The sequence below is a fragment of the Adiantum capillus-veneris genome, chromosome 1 (genome assembly GCF_014529385.1).
Source record: "Adiantum capillus-veneris isolate H3 chromosome 1, ASM1452938v2, whole genome shotgun sequence".
NCBI lineage: Eukaryota > Viridiplantae > Streptophyta > Polypodiopsida > Polypodiales > Pteridaceae > Adiantum > Adiantum capillus-veneris.
The window spans coordinates 163417414-163432011 of record NC_140931.1 but is presented as its reverse complement, the minus strand read 5'-3'; positions in this window follow the sequence as shown (position 1 = coordinate 163432011).

Sequence of the window (14598 nt, the reverse complement as noted above, 5' to 3'; positions counted from 1 at the left end):
TGCACTTACTCCCTCCCCTAAGGCCTAAAATGGACCGACGAACACCCCTCCCCCCGTTCCCCCCCTCAACCCACTCCTCCCTTCCCACTCCCTCAAACCATTCAAACTTCTTGGGATTTTTTTGGGGGCTTGTAGCAAAAGGTATATAAAGAGCTTGTGTTTTGCGAGGTACTGTACATAATAAAAATGGGAACTTTACCTAGAGGCATTTCCCCCCCCCCCCCCAACTCAACCACCTTACTTATAGAGCCCTCTTCTTAAGTCACATAATTTTTGGTGTTTTTATTAAACTGACAACAATAACAAGTAGCCTTCTTTGTTGATACTGTCTTCCACATGTAAATACAAGCATTTTTATGTTTTTGTTTCTGGTGATGGTGGCAGGTAATAGAAGAAGTCTTTTTTAATATTTACATCAAAGATATCCTAGCCTTTTCTAAGAAGATATCCTTTTCTAATCACGGAGCAAAAAAAAACCAAGCAAAGATAAAGCCGAGCAAATTGATACAAGATCAACAATGGTGAAAGACAAAAATTATGCCATGCACATTACTTTCACTACCACAAATCTGACACTTAAATGACAAAAAATGAGATTTTAGAACCATTCTGAAAATTGAATACTCAAGACACAAGTAGTCTCTTCATACTCTATACATATATAATTCAATTCTATGTAGCATACCTCCTCTCAAAAATAGCCCACCAAAAACTTGGCACCTAGATTTTGCAAAAAAGTAACCTCGTAATCTTACAATACTATTCGAGAACCTCCTAAAGCATAAACACGTCCACTTTTGTAAGCAAGAAAAAACAATTTCTTAAAGCAAACAAAACAAGATCTCTCTCTCTCTCTCTCTCTCTCTCTCTCTCTCTCTCTCTCTCTTTGCTTCACAGTGCAGCACCCTTGAGCGGCCCTCCCTTTCCTCTTGCCAGCTCAACACTAAAATGGTGGAGGAAATGAGAGCAGTAAGGTGTGGATGCACCCGCTGCAACTACATCAATGGCATATGTAGTGGCAATGATGAAGTGATTTTCCCACTAAATGCATGATGAGCTCAAGCATACCCAACTGCCTCATGACCATCTCAACGAGATTCTTGAGGTATGATTTTTCTACTGATTATTACCATACTTGACTAACAGTTAATTCATGTTGAGATTTGCTAGGAACACAAGAGAAGGGCCCATTCTATGAGGCTCATGTGTAATAGATAGATGATTAGTTGTTTCTTTGCTTAGTTGCGAAAAAAGCAGATTTCTAAAGTCTCCTTTACTCAAACAGATTTACAGACAACGACATTATTTAAGGGAAGCTTGCAAGTGCAAATTGGGGCTTGTCTGTATAGACAAGACCGTGAAATGGGAGAAATCAACCAAGGAAGCATAGTAGGTTGTCAGCTCTTTTCAAAATTGTTGCGTCACATTGAGAGTGTTCCTTTGGAAGTCAATACTTGTGAAAGAAATTGGATATCTATGCTTGACAGAGAAATTAATACAATCATAGTTATAGTGGAAAATTTGAGTAAAATGAACTTAATTTCATAAAATTTAGCAGGTGCTTGTACAAGCAAGCTAAATTGATTGAGAGGTTAACATGTCTAGCTATCATGGATTTGATTGTTGTTTTCTAGATTTATAAACATAGCTGCTGAGATGCATGAGGTCTTAGACAATATATCAGGGAGGAGTCCAAGTTAAAAGCAAAGAGGCAGTAGAAGGGTTGTGGCAAGCTCCAGTTTACTAGTTACCAAAAGTTCTTGTCTCGCTTAAGTTCCCTAGCAACTTGTGCAACATTGGTTTCTAAGCTACCTCTTAATTATCTGAGACCTTCTAATTGCCAATTCTTAAGTTCTTGTCTCGCTTAAGTTCCCTAGCAACTTGTGCAACATTGGTTTCTAAGCTACCTCTTAATTCTCTGAGACCTTCTAATTCTCTGAGACCTTCTAATTGCAAATTTAAGAACAAAATAAAGCTTGAATAGGTGCCTTGTAGAGACCTCCAGAAGGTTGCTTGATTTGATCATTTGATCCTATGCCCTAGTCCCTTTAATCATGGAAAAAAGAGCCCTTGCATTGCTCGCCATCACATTGTAGGTGTCGTTGTATTGTCATCCATTGTCAACAACTCAACATCTTGCCATCTCGCCATCGTTTTCCCAAGAGGCACATAGTTGAATTATTTGCCTGTCTGTGGTTCCGCTTTCTTTGCTAGTGGCATTGCATGCTACAACACATCCCTGGTTTGCTTGGTGTTTAAAAAAAACAAATGAGTCTACCCATATGACCCTACCCCTCCCTAGTCTTCTCCCTACCCGCATGACCCTACCCTCCCTAGTCTTCTTGCAACCATTTTTGTTTTAAAGAAATGACCCGCATGATGCTACCCCTCCCTAGTATTCTCCCTACCCTCATGACCCTACCCTACCCTTTCCTGGACTGGTTGCAATGACAGACCAGGGAGGGGAAGGGTCATGAGGGTAGGGTGGTTTTTTTTTTTTAAGTATTATTTTGGTCTTCAAGGTGGCGGTGGTCCGCTTGCTATAGCCTTGGATTCTCTGTGCGCGTCGCACGATGCATGGACCTGGAGGTTGACACTCCCTACGCTTGAGAGTTCGGGCACGTGGCCCTTGCTACCCTTTGGCCCTTCACCTCCAAAGTCGAACGTAGCCTAATCACCGCCCAATGAGTCCCAAAACTCCAGCCCGCATGCCGTGCTTGAATGGCCAATGAAATGGAACCTGCGACTTGCCTTGCTTGGTGATTTTATAAAAAAAACAAAAACCTGTTGGAACCTTGACTTGCTGGAACCCGCTTGACTGGCCAATGAAATGGAGCCCGTGACTTGCCTTGCTGCAGTTGCGCAACAACCTACTTCAACTCCTAGGTGATTTTATAAAAAAAACAAAAACCTGCTGGATTGGTGAACCTGCTGGAACCGTTCCGCGCCGGTGCGACTGGTTTCGAGCAAAAAAGGAAGGGGCAATAGTTGAAGAGCTGGCCAGTCTTGGAGCGAGTGTGTACACATGTGCACGATCAGAGGAAGAGTGGGAAGCTGCTAGTTTCAATGTTAAGGGATCCACCCGAGGAATATGCTTCATCTCGGGAGTAGACGGAGGCCTTATTTCATGATGTTTCCTCACCCTTCAATGGAAAGCTCAATATTCTGGTGAATAATGTGGGCATGAATATAAGAAAGCCTACCTCTCTACATAAGGTGTCGGCATTTGCTCCCTAAACGTCGCACTGCCCACAAGGCCCCTGCGCCAATACAGGGGTCTTATGGGAGATTCTTATTTTGTTATGGGTAATACACCACACCAGGGCTTTTCAAGAACATTTTTTCCAACGAGAGAAAATAAAGACACACGATGGGCACACTTAATATTTCTTCTGGCTCATATATAAAATTTGAAGCATTTGTTGGTATTTATACTAAACAGTTTAATATTTTACTAGTTTTCTTGAAGACAAGCTCGCTCGGAATGTAGTCAAAATTTTGCAATTTTAGCCCGTAAAGATACACTAGACCACAGTTTTGTTCAAACGCTTCATTGCACTGGCCATTTGTGGCCCTCATGTAATGGAAGCTAAGAGACAGTTCACAAGGTTATTGATTTGCAAATGGCAACAATGCAATTTTAGTTTATTTGGTGTGAGAAACAACGAGAACATGAACATATGATTTTTAGATCTTTAAAAAATACTATTTTAAACCAAAAATAGAGCATGTAGACTACGTCATGTTTATCATTTATGTGGTTGCCCTCCCACTTCACTCTTAAGAGGTGGAGCAAAAACGAAATAGTTTTCAATTAGCAACCAAAAATAGGACCCACAACCAGTCGTGAACCATGCATGCCACAAGTCACTTGATCAGGGTGTAAATCTTTTTAAAAATAATATGAAAGCAAGGAGTTTTCTATGGTCCTTTATGTTTGTGCAAGGGGCTAGAGCCACCTCGTAGCGTCCCTTTTTGGTCAACATTGCTTTCTCAATCTATCCATTATTTTAGAGTATCACACATTGCTCTACCACAATGTTACACATAAAACACACAACATAAGAAAGCCCAAGTTTTAAATGTACATCACTAAGGAGCCCAAGTTCCTAAATTTATTTTCTTTTGACAACAGAAACCTAGAGGCCTTAAATATGCTTACTTACTTATAGTGTCGTACTTCAAGACAAATATAGTGCCTAGCTTGTACTCAATATGTAGAAGGGGCTTGTTAGTTATCTCTATCCCCATGTATCATCATGTGGGTTAACTCATAGTAGAATGGCATTCATCAATGTGGAAATAGCTCCGTGCTTTAAAAATAAAGAAAAATAGTCGTAGGTCGACAATTCCCATTCATGGTATCATTCTCTCTCATGTCATTCTCGATGTCTAAGAGTTTTCTACAACCTATTCCCTTCCTTGCAAGACATTACTAGACAGACAACGATAATGGGAAAATATATGTATTGTGGATACTCAACTTTGGGAAACTTTTTATGGCTCCTATTCATACTCTCTCTACAAAGATTGACTCAAATACATGTTCAAGACATGGAATAAAATGCAAGAAAGCTTTGATATTTGCTCGGATTTTAGTTCAGTCGAGAAATCTCGCTCGGGCTATGGTAAGACCCCAATTCTTGCTCTCTTGGGAAATTCCCCTCTTGTACTTACCTCAATAGCACAAGTGGCCAAATGCAGCTTCTTGGGTTACTTTTGGTGTCAATCTCTTTAAATCCTTAAAGTTTTTTATTTAAAAAAATTGGGATTCCTATGTGGTATTTTGAAGTGATAGGCCTAGTCACGTACTCTTTCTTTCTTTCTGTGTGTGTGTGTGTGTTTGATTATCTAACAATAATTTGATTTAATAAACTATTGAACCATACAATGGGACTAGAGACCAGGCAAGGTTTGCATGAAAAAAATACATCTTTTTAGTCAAAAATGACAGACAAGATTGTACAAATGACAACATTTTAGACTGGATGTATTGCATGTATATATTTATTAGAGAAGTGTTTACAAGTACAAAACCAAACACTGGATGATCTCCAACTATCATTGCAGTTCCCTTCGTAATCCCAAGGAAGGAACCTCTTACCTGCCACCATCCAAGAACACAAGCACGTCAATACTGGAATTACTTGGGAAGATAGGTGTCAATGACCCCTTCCCCTTGTTATCGGTGTCCAAAATTACCAAGAAACTAACAGCTAAGCAAAGATCAAATTTATGACAAAAACAAAAAGAACCACATTTTGGAAATTTTTAAGATTATGTATGCTTATCAATTTCTGTTCAAAATCTGCAAAAAAATTCTTATTTCTATGTTATGAAAAGTCCTTGTAATCCAAGGTTCCCACAACACTCTAAAAGTCCAGAGTTTATTGACGATTATGTACTATTCCATCATCTAGATTACCAATCCCTAAAAGTAAAAATCTGGACAGCATCTCCTTTGTACAAAGAATAGATTTTCAAATTTCCAGTCAAAGCCATCTCTACTGAGACCCTCATAGGAGGTTAACGGCCGTCACAAAAAATTAAAACAAGTTCAAAATCTATAATGCCTTTGTAGTTTTATTCTTCCAAATTTAATAAACCCTGCATTTGTTACCATTACCAGATCAACACTTAACTAAGTACATAATGTACTTTTTCTTGCCAAGAAAAACCTGCAAAACAAATGTCTAAAATTCTATATTTGAGAGTGCAAAAACTATGAAAGCCATCATGTATATGTCTATAATGTAAAGCTATAGTATACCAACAAAACCAGAACCAATCAAAAACTAAGTAGACTCCATATCAAACAAAGTACTGAATAGGTGTCATTCATGGATTACGTTATTTTTTAGGCATCAATTGGGAAATTGATATGCTTTATCATAAAGCAAGAATGAATATCGTGCCATAAGTTCCAATTCTTGACATAAGTTAGCAACCAATCGTATAGGGTGGTCATCTCAACAACCATCCCTCATACAGAATCCACATGATGAACGTCCAACCGTCCTCTTCATTTTGAAGTTAATAACCAATTATAAGCTAAACTCTGTACGCAAATTATTTTGCAGCATTTCCTTTGTACATGCTCAGTCTTTTCAAAAAAATCTAGCCAATGTCATCTCCCATGAGACCCTCACATGAGGTTGTATGCAAAACAGATAATGACAATCATTTCCACAGACAAAGGTTGTTTTTTCTTTTTGTTCTATCCAGCCTGGATACATTCAGTTGAGAATAAACACCATCCTTTTCTAGAATAAAACATGCTTTAAAAATTATATTACTGCTTGTAGTTTAAAAAGACAAAATCATGTGTGTACTGCGTAGGTGCATAAGCACCTACCTGTTTGTTGATATGGACCAGGCAAAGGACAGCTTTGTAGACCATAGCAGCTCCAAACTAGTTTTGAAAATTGAATATGATGGGGTGTATCCACAACCAGGTTGCACATGCCTATCATAGCTAGCACTGTGTGTGTGTGTATGTGTGTGCGCAAGAGAGAGAGAGAAAAAGTTCGTGTAAGAGGACCATTTATCAGATGAGGGCATGGGGGCATGTGTATGAACAAGAGCATCCTCACCAGATGAGCGAGTGCGGCCCTCTTATCAGATGCGCAAGAGAGAGAGAAAGAGTTTGTGTAAGAGGACCATTTATTAGATGAGGGCATTGGTGCATAACTGTCATAGCTAGCACTGTGTGTGTGTGTGTGTGTGTGTGTGCGCACGCAAGAGAGAAAGAAAGAGTTCGTGTAAGAGGACCGTTTATCAGATGAGGGCATGGAAGCATGTGTATGAACAAGAGCGTCCTCACCAGATGAGCGAGTGCGGCCCTCTCATCAGATGTGCAAGAGCACTCCTCTCATAAATCATCAAAATCATACATGAGAGAGACATGCAGATAGACAATGCATGATTGGCATCGTGGGCTGCAGTAAATTAGCCGCAACCTTATCATGAGTGCATGTGCACAAGTTCATTATAGGAAGCACTAAAGGTGTTCCTGCATGATAGGGAGGGGTGTGTGTGTGTGTGTGTATTGAGTGCATGTAGCTGCATGGTTGAGGGATAGGGTAGCGAAGCTATAGAGTAAGAGGAGATTACATGCATCCAAACCCAGCTACAAGAGATTATTTGTAATACGTGCATGATGTGTAAAAGCCAATCACTAAAGAGGAAACTTTGGGGTATATTCACTCATTATGCTTGTACATAATGGAGGAGCACAGGTGACCGGCTATGATCTATAAGGGGTGTGTGTGTATGTGTGTAAATGATAAGAAAGATAGTGAAGCAGAGCACGGTAGATGGAAGTCCTTGCTTCTACTCCTTGGGGAGTGTGCTCACCAAAATTATTTTTCCCAACTAGTGAGAAAGAATAGCATTAAATATGAATTATAGCAACGGCCTGTCTTGTGAGCTAAATAGATAAAGAGAGTGTTGAAGATCTAAAACAATGTGTATCAAAAGTGAAAGAAACCATTTAGGCTTATATGAGGTAGTGAATGGCATACATGTGTGCTTGTGTGTGTCACTGAGAGAGATGGAACCAAGTGTGTGTCATTCCATGCTTTCATGTGGAAAAATTATCAAAAGACTTATTCTAGCCCAACACTATTCCTAAGACAACAACCTACAAGTGGATGATGTCTTGCTGATCCGTGTCGCTGAGACCATACATTAGGTCCGACATAAGAATTGTATATTTTTTCCAATTTTGAAAGTTCCAGTTAGACATCAAGGTACAGGGACAATCCCTGATCCATTTTATTTAAAGCAAGTATGCTATGTAGGTAAGGATATATTACAAACTTAAAGTGGATATTATTGATGTCGTTCCGCACTTGAGAGGTGGTATGTCTACTTTATTCTATTTTGACCACTAAAAGTAGACGTTCAAGGGCTACCAAATGCTAAAACTAGGGAAGTTATATGTTATACATAGTGTGTGTGTGTGTGTGTGTGTGTCTCCTTTCCTTTCTCTCTAATTTTGCATGGCGTTGTGATTCCCTATGAAAGCTACCAACTTCTCCCTCTTTTGTTCTCTCTCTCTCTCTCTCTCTCTCTCTCTCTCTCTCTCTCTCTCTCTCTCTCTCTCTCTCTCTCTCTCTCTCTCTCTCTCGTTCATTAATGGTGAGTAAATCACAAAACTAAGATGCTCTCTTTGGGGTCTCTCTCTCTCTCTCTCTCTCTCTCTCTCTCTCTCTCTCTCTCTCTCTCTCTCTCTCTCTCTCTCTCTCTCTCTCTCAATGAAGAACCCTTTTTGTGGAGTAATATTTCAATTTTCTTTTGTATAGCCAATGTCGGTGTATCAAACAATAACAAAGAATAGCAAGAATTTTTAGCACAATACTATCTCTTTAAAAAAAATATATGTCCCATGTACATTGAAGACCATGAACTAATGAAAGAGATTACCTATCATGAAGATACAATTTCATGCGGTCAGGCATTTCAAATCAAGGATTGTGGTTAACAAGAAATACAGGATGTATATATATATATATATATATATATATATATATATATATATATATATGCACAAAGAGATCCATAGTTGACCATGAAGAGAGACAAACGATGAGTACAAGAAAACTTTCACTACATTCAAAAGCATGTGTACAACGGTCTCAATGGCAAGGTGGAGGGGGGTAAGGCAATAGTGGCAACATCTACGATGGGATGCCATATGGATGATGGTATGGGACAAAACCTCCATATCCATGAAAAAATGGAATGGGGGGAATACCCATTGATGGAGGCGAGAAGAAACATTCAGACATGTGGTGCTGAGATGCAAGTGCACGCTCTAATAGAACACCGGGTGGCATGCTGGATGTGAGTGTGTGGAACTCATGGCAAGATTGCTAGTAGGAAACATGGGTGGATGGGCATATAAGTGTAGAACCCAATGATGTCTGCTATAATTTGGAGTGCGAAACCTTGCCGATATAAGATTTCTCCCCTAAAGTAGGGCAGTGCATGATGGGAGCAATTCGTCTGTCCTAGCAAAACAATCAAGTATCGCATCTCTCTTTTGGGTGAAAGTGTCAAGAATCAACCTTCATATTTATCCACAAAGTATGTGTCACAACAGAGCATAGAGAAAATATAACATTTTTTGTGTCCTCAAGCCAGTGATTGTTTTAACCAAACATACAATGTGATACGCTCGACCACAAAACATATCAGATTCCTCGAAATGTCTATTTTTTATGGTTGTGTTCCTTGAATATGCCCTCCTTTACTTCAAAGACATTCGCATTGGTAGCGATGTTTCCAGCTTCTCGATCGTATTGAGGATGTACACAACTATCACTATCGGCTCGAGTAAACACAAACACAATGAGAAAGGAAATTTGCAATAATCAATGAGCTCTTTGCCAATGCTCTTTACCTGGATTATCCATGCACCTACTTACAACTCCCACTGCATGCGCAATATTTGGCCTTGTCTAGACCATAGCATACATTAGAGAATCTACTACTGCAGCATAAGGAACTTTAGACATACAGGTTATCTCCTCTTGTGTCTTTGGACACATAAGTGACTAGCCAAAGGTGTAGAAACCAATTTTACATTTTGCATTGAAAAGATTTCTAGTACCTTCTTGATGTAATCCTCTTGAGATAGCTTTAATGTCTTCTTCATCCTGTCCCTTGATATCTTCATACCAAGTATCCTCTTTGCAACACCTAAATCTTTAATTGAAAAAGATTTAGAAAACTCCTCTTTTAGGTCTCTGATATCCTGCATGTTAGCACTTGCAATCACTATGTCATCAACATACAACATAAGGATGATGAACTTCCCACCTCCCAGATCTTTCGTGTTCACACAATGATATGAGTTGCATCTTTTGAATCCATTATTTAACATCCATCGATTGAACTTTAGGTACCAGTGTCTTGATGCTTACTTTAGACCATACAAGCCTTTCTTTAACCTGCATACCATTTTCTCCTTACCCTTTCTTCATACCCCTTCGGTTGAAGCATGTAAATATCCTCCTCCAAGTCGCCATGATAGAATACCGTGTTTACATCCATTTTCTCAAAATTTAAGTCACGAATGGCCACAAGGCTTAAAACAAGCCTAATGGAATTTATTTTTACAACAGGAGAAAATATTTTAGTGAAGTCAATACCTTTTTTTTTAGAAAACCCCTTAATCACAAGCCTGGACTTGTACCCCTTCTTGCCGCCTTCTTGTTCCTTTAGCTTGTACACCCATTTTTTTTGTAGTGCTCACTTACCTTTAGGCAGCTCAACCAACTCCCATGTTTGGTTGTGATGCAATGAGTCCATCTATGCTTGCATTCTCTTTGTGTCAAAGTCAACGATGCAGAAGAGAAGAGACCAAGGGGAGAGAGAGAGAGAGAGAGAGAGAGAGAGAGAGAGAGAGAGAGAGAGAGAGAGAGTAACATTTAATGGTCTAAAAACTTATGTGTAGTGGAAATTAGCATGAACATAGTGGGCATTTCATTAGAATAGATTCCTAATGAGAATTACAAGAGTGCTTGGGTGGAGAGAGCAACAAAAAGCATAACACCTAGTTAGATAGCATCAACAATACTTTCAAAAGAGAGATAAATTAAGCTATTGACAACAGTTGAGGACCGGATTTGCGTGGAGCGGGTCCCCCCTCCAAAAGGCTTTGTATTATGGTTTCTCCCATCAAGAGAGACATTGTACAATACAATTCTTTGTGTTCCTTCAAGACTAGCTAGTGCAATGAAGATGAAAGCTTCATGCACTGAGGAAAACACTTGGCAAACACAACTTTAATTATCCCCGTTCTCAGACCCAAGACCTCACACACCTTCGAAGATGGTGAGAGCTAGCAGGGTATGAGAGTAGATTGAGAGGAAGAAGGAGTATCTTACGAGAAAGATGTACATCTCCTCACATAATCACTCATATTAGCATAGCTTTAGCTTAGTAATTAGCTTGGTAGAGGAGATAAGCATGCATTGAAGCTTGGCTCTTGGTTGGATTTGCATCCACAAGCCAAGAGTGTGTCGTTGTAGGCTTCTATCTCACAAGCTTGGAGTAGGTGATGAGCTCTCCATTAAAGCTTGGGAAGAGATAGTCTTCTCTTTCTTCACACATGAGATTGTGTGAGTGTGTGTGTGATAATGCCTTGCAAAAATCAGCCCCCCCTCTCTCTTGGGTGAGCCCCCTTGCTATTTACTCTTGCAGGCTCCCTATTGGACAATGCCAAGCTCAGCCAATGGCTATTAAGCAGCATAAGTGATAGCCTTCTGATATGTGTCCCCCTTTCCCCTTTTGTGAGAGCTTAATTAATATGAGAAAATCATTTAGGAGAATTAGATATTGATTATTATGACATTACCTCTCTCTTGAAATCATAGTCATCCTCGACTATGGTGTAGAGAAGATAAAGCATATTCATGAGTCCTTTTCTTAGCGGGTAGAGGATCCCTATGTTACCCTACGACATCATTCCACAATGGATGACTAGTCCATTTGGCGCTTGAGAGCCTGAGGCTGTCGCAAGCATGTCTGCACATTAGTCCTATCAGTCTTCCATAGTAGAGTGACAAGCTCTACTTGGTGTTTGGGAGACGTTGTCTCCACAAACTTGATCTAAGCATGCATACTACTTTATTTTTGTGCACAATAAAGAAAAAGAGTCTTATAAGACAAAAAAACCTTGTTCATTTTTAACATTTTGTACATTTGCTTACTCTTGGGAAGCATTGTAAGCATTGACAAGGTTTAGGTTATCCTTTAATTGTATGCCTTGCATCCATCTAGCATCTTCAAAAGGATAATTCTTAAACTGAATAAGATATCGTCGGATAGTCTTACCGCCTCTTAATACCTTGTCTTCATGTCGGAGAATGGACTCGGGCTGCAACACCTCCTCTTGGTCCTCGATCTCCGGTGGGTCTTCAATAGTTGGTTCTTGAGGTGGCTCTCCTTTGTAAGGCTTTAATAGGCTCACATGAAAAGCATTGTGTATGAGCCAATGATTGGGCAACTTGAGTTGATAAGCCATCTCATTGATTGGCCTAAGAATCTTAAAGGGACTGTAGTACCTTTTTGCTAGTTGAGCATAGTACTTTTGGTGGCCTGTAGGATTCTTGCCCGTCGTGTGCCTTAATCGAGCCTTGGGAAACTTTAACAAGACCCAATCATTTTCTTTAAAGGCTTGGGCTCTTCTGTGCTTGCCAGCAGCAGCCTTTTGCCTTTGTTGTGAGAGAGAGATAGCATCCTTAATCTTTTGAAAAGATTCTTGTAGGTCTCGGCTATACTCATCTGCAGCGAAGATCTTCCCATGTACCTTAAGTAGCAAGGGACTTTTTGATCTTCCCTCAATTACCTCGAAAGGTGCTTTTCCCGTGGAAGTATGTACAGTGTTATTGTAAGCATAATCCACTAAGGGTAAGTACTTCTCCCATTGGGATCTTTGATCTACTTCCGTTACATAGGCTTTTAGTAGATCGAGAATGGTTAGGTTAGCTATTTCACTTTGACCATCCGTTTGTGGATGATAGGCCGAAGAGAAGTTTAGCCTTGTCCCTAAATTCTCAAAGAGACCCTTCCAAAAATTACTGGTCATTCTAAGATCTCTATCCGACACTATGGACTTTGGCAAGCCATGGTACTTGAAAATTTGTGAAATGAAGAGGGTTGCCATTTGATGGGCTTTGATAGTCTTTTTGACAAGTATAAAATGAGCTTGTTTACTGAACCTGTCTACTATCGTCCAGATTCCCGTATTCCCATGGATAGACTTAGGCAATCCAAAGATAAAATCCATGGATATGCTCTCCCATGGTGAATTAGGGATTGGCAAGGGTTGAAGCAATCCAGGTTGCTTCCCTCTATCAAATTTTGTCTTTTGGCATACCACACATTTGGAAACATACTCTTGTATGTTCACTTTCATGGTAGGCCAATAGAAATATGTTTCAATTCCCTTTAAGGTAGACTGAATCCCTCTATGCCCCGCATAAGGTGGAGCATGAGATTCATACATTACTTTCTCACGTAGTGAGTTAGTAACACATAGTCTATTGCCATAGAGAAGATAACCATCTTGTAAGGTAAATGGTTCTTCTTTCTTCCCTAATGCAAGGGCTGAAATCACATCTCTAAAATCGGGACCAATAGCATACTCATATATCATTGAAGATAGATCATTGTGAGTTGCTATGGAAACCGCATTCACTCTCGGCCGTCTTGAGAGTGCATCAGCTACTTGATTATGCTTGCTAGCAATGTGAGCAATATGAAAATGAAATTGCGAAAGGAAAATTGCCCACCTCATTTTTTTGTCGGAGAGCTTGCTCTGCGTCATGAAGTACTTAAGACTTTGGTGATCCGTTCGCAGAATGAAAGGAGTCCCCAATAAATAGTGCTTCCATGAGTCTAAGGCATGTAGAACTGCAAGGAGTTCCTTTTCGTATATGCCTAGAGCTTGCTCAACAGGGTCGAGCCTTCGACTCTCATAGCCTATGGCATGCCCTTCTTGGAGCAAAACAGCTCCAAGGCAATCACCACAAGCATCACATTGGACCTCAAATGGTTTTGAGAGATCCGGTAGTGTAAGCGCAGGTTGAGAGATAAGCTTTTCTTTAAGCTTTTCGAAAGCATTGTTCTCCTTAGCAGACCATGTATACCTAACGCTTTTCTTTGTTAGGTCATGTAATGGTCCCACAATTTGTGAGAACTTTTCTATAAAGCATCTATAGTATGCACACATACCTATAAAGCTTCTTAGTTCATGAAGATTCCTTGGTTTAGGCCATCCTTTTATTACCTCTAACTTTGATGGATCCATTTGGATGCCATCTTGAGAGATAATGTGACCTAAATACTGAATCTCTTGCAAGAAAAATTCACTTTTCTTTCGATTAACATAAAGTTTATTCTCTCTCAAAACTTGAAATATTACCTGGAGGTGTTGCTTGTGTTCCTCCAATGAATTAGAGTAGATGATAATATCATCAAAGAACACTCCAGTGAAGGTTCGATGAGGCCTGAACAGCTTCTCCATCAAGCGATTGAATGTGGCTGGTGCATTGGTCAAGCCAAAAGGCATGACAATGTATTCGTAAAGACCAAATGTGGTACGAAATGCGGTCTTTACAATGTCTTGATCAACTATCCTTATTTGATGATAGCCACTTTTTAGGTCAATCCTACTGAAGTAGGTCGATCCTTGTAGCTTATCAAATAGGTCTTCTACCCGTGGAACGGGAAACCTATTCTTGATAGTGATCCTATTTATTGCTCTATAGTCGACACACATATGATATGTGCCGTCTTTCTTTTGCACTAATAGCACAGGTGAGCAAAATGGAGATGAGCTTGGCCTAACCATACCCTTCTCAACTAACTCATGCACTTGCCGCATAATCTCCTCTTGTTGAGCTTGAGAAACTCTATAAGGAGGTTTGTTAGGCGGTGAACTTCCTGGAAGAAGTTCAATTGCATGGTCATCATTACCTCGTTTAGGAGGTAGCTCACAAGGGATGTCGTTGTTAGGAGTTTTTCGGAGCAAGGAATTGCGCATATGTACATACACACGCATGGTGCATCGAATAAAGGATTGCC